Here is a 7048-nt window from a genome sequence, read left to right as displayed (position 1 = left end):
ATGTTTTGTTGTTGGAAGATTATTAAGTAGTGTGGGATAATAACGGGTCCTTAATACTGACCGTTGTTCCACAAAAGTGTACGCACGGGCCACATGGGCCTTACTTAAGCTTGGTAGATAGTTTTTCGTTACTTTATTTAGTAATATATATATTATGTAACACATATATAATTAACGTGTTTATATAATAGCTTTATTATATCGATTAAAACGTAATATTATTCTTTTTTAAATTATTTTATTATTTAAAATTAAATTTTTTAAATTAAATAAGATTTTTAAATTTTAAAAATTTAAAAAAAAATAATTAAAGAATATTTTTTAAAAAATTATAAAAAATAATAATAAATAATTTATAAAAAGTTATTATAAATTAAAAAAAGTTAATAAATTAATTAATTACCGAAAATATTAAGTTTTATTACGTATTTAAAATTTTTTATTTATTTAAATTAAATTTTTATATAACGATTTATAAAATAATTTATAATATAAATACCGAATTTAATAACCACGTGTTATATAATAATTATTTTTAAGTAATAAAAAATTAAATTAATTTAATAAAAGAAATTTTTATAATTAAAATTAAAGAAATTTACGAAGTATAAAATGAAAATTTAATATAATTTAAACGATTTATAAATTAAAAATTTATATTATAAAGTTTCGTTTTTAATTTATAACGAACGGAAATAATAATTATATATAAAAAAAATAATTATTTATTAAATTTATATATTATAAATTTAAAATATAAGTAAAAAATCGAAATTAATTAATTAAAGTTTATTAAAAAAAACGAGTTAAATTAATTATTATTAATAACGAATAATAAATTAAAAATTAATAATAAAAATTTCGATTTATTATTTAATTTTTTATTCGATTTAAATTTAAATTTACTTAATGATAATTTATTAAATTTTAATAATAATATTAAAAAACGTCGTAAATATAAATTTACGAAAAAATTATAAAAAAAAAATTAAATAAAATATAAACTCGATTAAAAACATTTTAACTTTTTTATTAATAAAGAAAATTATTTAAAAAATTAAAATAATTAATAAATATATTATAAAATATTAATATTAACGCTAAAAGAAATTAATTTTTAAAATTATATAAACTTTATAATATTTAATAAATTAAAAATTATTAAAGTTTTAATACGTATTTATCGATAAGTTTCGTTAAACTTCGTTATTAAAATAAAAAAAAATATAAAAATGTTAAAAATTTTTAAACGAATTTATGCTTTTATCGGAAAAGTTTATTAATAAAACTTATAAAATATATTTTTTAAATATAAATATAATAATAAAAATTTTATTAAATATTTATCGAAATAACGATTAATTACACGAACGGTTAAAAATGCGGGAATAAAATTAAAAAATAAATAAAAAATTATTATATTTTTTATTAATTACGATAAAAAAGTTAAAAATTAAATATAAATAATTTAAAAGTTATTTCGAAATAAAAAATATATAACAATTTTCGAAATTATAAATAATTTTATTAATAAATTTAAAAATAAAATTAATAAAAATAATAATTATAATAATTATAATAAAAAAAAAAACGTTAATTTTATTTAAAGTAAAAATAAATTTAATAAAAAACTAAAAAAACTTGCCGATAAACTATTTTAAAATATAAAAAAAAAACCGTTTTATTATAAATACGAAAAATATAATTATTTTTAAAAGAATTATTCGAAATAAAATAATTATAATTAAAAAAGTAAAAATAACGTTAATAATTTAATAAATATAACTTAAAAATTAATATACATTTTTTAATTTTCGAAAAAATTTATATAATATATTTAAAAAAATAACGTAATATATAATATAAAAATAAATTAAATTAATTTAAATATAATAATTTAATATTACGATACGGTTCGATTTAACCGGGATTTAAATTATAATTTATTAATTTAATAAATTTTCGAAAAAGCTTTAATATTTAACGATTTATTTATTATTTACATATTAAATAATATAAAAAATAATAAACGTTTTAATATAAAAAGCGAATTTTTATATAATATCGGCGCGAACGTTTATATTACGAACGATATAAACGATTTTATTAATAATATAATTATTAATATAAAAAATAAAAATTAAGTAATTAATATTAATAAAAGTTTAATATTTATTATAAAAATAAAAACGAGTATTTTTAAGCTTAAAAAACGCGATAATGAATATAATATTTTATATTTATATTATATATTATATATAATTAACTTTTTTTTAAAGATTTTTTTTAACGAGCTTTTTTATAAAGTTAACGGTTAAATAAATCGAAATTTTATTATTAATTTTAATAATATAATATTAATAATATTTAACGTTAAAAAACGTGGTTTTTTTTTTTAATAATATAAAAAAAAAAAACCCGAAATAATTTTTTTTTTAATTAATAAAATTATAAATTAAAATTAATAATCGGTAAAATAAAAAACGTGAAAAAGTTTTTAATAAAAATTATATTTAATAATTTATTAAACGAAATAAAAAATAAATTAATTTTTTAATATTATTATTTATATTATTTTAATATTAAAAAATTAAAATAAATCGTTAAACGTATAATAAAAATAAATTTAAAAATATTCGACATTTTAAACTTATTATGTTTTATATATAATCGAGCGAAAATCACGAAAACTTTATTAAAAAATCCTTAAAAACGAACGAAATATATTAACGAAATCGTTTAATATAATTTCGATAAATTAAAGTTAATTTTTATTAAAAATAATCGATATTTTATATTAATTATTAAAAATTATAATAAATATAAATAATTTACCGTTTATAAATTAAAAAACGAAATAAGTTAAATATTTATTATTTATTTTATTTAAATATTTAAAAAATTCCTCGTTTTATTTCCGGTTAATAATAACGTTTATAAACGAATAAATATATTAAAATTAAACGGTAAAAAAAAGTTCGAAATAAGTAAAATATAAAAAACGTGCGAAAAAATAAATATATAATTAATTATATTAATCGTATATAATTAATATTAAAATAATAAAGTTAAATGCGATATTTAAACTTTATAAAATGTTAATTAAGTTATAATTTTAATTATAAAAATCTTTACTTATTTTTAAAATTACGTTATAAAAATAATAATTTATATTACGAATAAAATAAAAATAATAATAATAAATAACGTTATTTTATTCGAAAATTATTAAAACGGTTTTAAAAAAAATACCGATTATAAATTAAATAATTTATATTTATAAATTTTAAGTATATATTACGTTATTTTTATTAATGAAAATTATTATATTAAAATAAAAAAACTTAAAGCTTAAAAAATTAAAGTTTTTTTTTTAAAATATATCGAAAAATATAACTTTTTTATATAATTAATAAAAAGCGGTTATTTTTTAAAAACGTTTTATATTATTTTTTATAAATATTTTAAAAATAAAACGTAAATATTAAACTTAAAAAATATTATTAAATTTTTACTTTAATACGTATAACGTTAATTTTATTATTAAAAGTTAAAAAAAAACGTTAATATATAAAATAAAAACGATAATATTATAAATAAAAATATTATAAATAACGGTAAAAACCGCGTTCGTTTAAAACGAAGTAAATTAAAAAAAAAAAAAACTAAACTTTTATTTATATAAAGCTTTAAATAAATATTACGATATTTATATAATTTTAATAAATTATATTTAAAAAAACGTATATAACGAGTTAAAAAGTGTAAACTTTAAAAAATTTTTTAATAACGATTTATAATTATTAATAAATAAATTTATAATAATAAAAAAAGATTATATTTTCGATAAAAAAGATAATTTTTTATACTTAATCGCGCATTTTTCCGAAAAGCGTTATTTATATAAAATTAATGCGAACGAATTTATTTTTATTAAAATTATAAATAACTTTAAAAAAAATAAATAAAAGAAAATAATTTTTATTAAAATTAAAAAAAATTTAAAACGTGGGACTTTTAAGTTTATAAATTAATTTAAAGTTATTTTAAATTATTTTATTAATTTTAAATAAATATTAAAAAAAAAGTATTTATTAATAAGCGTTTTATATAAATTTAAAACACGTATATTAAATCGAAGCGTAGTATTTTGTACGCTTTTTTAACTATTTATAATTTTTGTTTAGGTTTAATTATATATAGTTTATTAAGTTTTATATTACTTATTTTTATTTATATATTTATTACTTAAGATTAACGTTTGAATTATTTGATTAGTTATTCGTGATATTTTTATTCTTTTATTTACCCGTTTATATTAAGTTAATTTTATAAGGTTAATCTCGTTAAATAATTTTTTATAAAGTAGAGTTATTTTATTTTAATTTATTATCGACTATTACTATTCGATCTTAAAATAACTTTAATCTTAAAAGATATTAATCTTAAAAAGACCGTTTTTTTTTAATTATCTTATAAAATAATTATATATTTAATTTATTATTTAGTTAGTTATTTAGTTAATTATTTAATTAATTAATTCGTTGAAAATAACTTATTTTTAAACTTAAGGAGGAAATTTATAAAAATAATTAAAATCGAAAATGTAATAACAATAATAATAATAATATAAAAACCTTGGGGTATGCTTATAACCCTTAAAAACCCCTTTTAATACGATTAGTATAATAATATGTTTTTAATTATTTTTCGATCGATTTTTAACCATTTTTTTGACCATTTTTTCGAAGATTTTAACTTACGATACTTTTTACTTTTCGATAAATTTTTAATTAATACTTAACGTACTTGATATATTTATTAAAATATTTACTGATATATTTATTAATACTTATTTTATTAATTAATATAATCGATATACGTATATGATTTTTTATATATATATATATATATATATATATCGTATAAAATTATAATATAAAAATTTAAAGAAAAAAATATCGATTTAAAGCGTGGGTTATGGCGTGATTTCGTTGGTTAAATTTATAATAAATAATTAAGAAATATTTTAGTTTTAGGAATAATTTTTAAGGTTAAAGTTGTAGGATTTACGATGAGTTGGTAAAATTACCGTTATTTATTTAGTATATTTAACGATTGAAAATTTAAGATTTATTCGATATTTAGTATATGTTTTAAATACGGAAATTAGTTAATTAATTAATTAATTAATTATTTGGTATATTTTACGATAAGACGATTTATGGTTATATGATTATTAGGTTATTTTATACGAAGGATTTAATATTTGAAAAGATTTAATATTTGAAGAGATTTAAGATTCGAAGATATTTAATATTTAAGGAAATTCGTAGTTAGGTTACTTGTTTAGAAATTAGTTGATCGATTAGTTATTTAATTAATTATTAAGCTTGTTAATGAGTTATTTATTATTTAAAATTATTTAGGTTATTTAAGTTATTTAAAATATTTAATTAATAAATTTAAATATCGTGTTTATTTATTAAAGATAACTAGCTTAAACTTTAAAGAGTTAAATCGAAACGTAGTGTTTTATACGCTTTTTTAATTATTTATAATCCTTATTTAAGTTTAATTGTATATAATTTACTAAGCTTTATATTACTTATTTTTATTTATATATTTATTACTTAAGATTAACGTTTAAATTACTTAATTAATTATTTGTAATACTTTTATTTTTTTATTTATCCGTTTATATTAAGTTAATTTTATAAAGCTAATCCCGTTAAATGACCTTTTATAAAGTAAAGTTACTTTACTTTAATTTAATATATATACGAAAATTTACTTAATGAAAAAAAATAAATTATAACGAAATTTTTATTATAATCGTAAAAACGATAATATAAAAAATGTTAATAACTTTAATAATTATTTATAAATAATATATAATTTAAATAAATTTTATTATAATATATTTAAACGAAAAATTAAAAAAATAAATTTTTATAAAATTTTTTTCGATATTAAAAAAATATTTTAAACGATATTTTAATAAATTTATTTAATATAAATATAACGTTAATAAAATTATTAAGTTAATAAATTTTTTATACGAATTAAAATAATTTAATATAATTTAATAAAAAAAAGTTAAAAGTTTATTACGTAAATAAAGATTTAAATATTTATAATTAAATAATGCCGTTTATTATAACGAAAAAACGAAAAACGTTATAATTTTTTATGTTAATAATTTCTTTTTTTTCGGCTCGGTTTTTAAAAAATTAAAACGCGTAATAAAAAATTTAAAAAAATACGTCCTTATAATTAATTTAAAAAATATTAATTAATTTTTAAAAGTTAAAATATTTAAATTATTATTAATTAAAAATATAAGGTTAAATTAAAAATAATATATTAAGAAAATATTAATAAAAATAAAATTTAATATTAATAAAAACGTTAATTTATTATTCGACTTTTAAAGTTAAAAATATATTTATTTTTAAAATAAAAAAAATTATATAAATAATCGCGATATATATTAATATATTTCTTTCGTAAATAAAATAAACTTTTTAATTTATTTTATTAAATTAAATATAAATTTTTTAACTTTTATTTAAATTAAATTTATAAATAACTTTATAAATAAATATTTAACCGAAATTAAATAAGTAATAAAATATTTACGAAATAAACTTTAAAAAACATTAAAATATTAAAAATTTACGAAAAAATACGTTTATATTAAATATAATAATTTAAAATTATATAAAATAATTAACGTTAATTACGCGGTGAATTTAATTATCGAAAAATTTATATTAAAAATCGTATATTTTATAATTAAAACCTTAATTTTATAATTTTTAAAATTATAAAAAATAATAATACGAAATTTAAATAAAATTAAATATATTACTTTAATTATAACGGTAATTAACGAAGTTTAAATTTATAACTTTTTAACCGAATTACGTATTATATTAAAAAAATCGATTATTTTATAATCGAATAATAATATAATAAAAAAATAATACGAAAATATAATAATAAATAAATAAAAACGTTATATTTAAAAAAATTATTATTACAT

The sequence above is a fragment of the Annulohypoxylon maeteangense genome, assembly GCF_022496945.1.
Source record: "Annulohypoxylon maeteangense strain CBS 123835 unplaced genomic scaffold GGS22scaffold_1, whole genome shotgun sequence".
Taxonomy (NCBI): Eukaryota; Fungi; Ascomycota; class Sordariomycetes; order Xylariales; family Hypoxylaceae; genus Annulohypoxylon; species Annulohypoxylon maeteangense.
Note: the sequence above shows the minus strand (reverse complement) of the source record.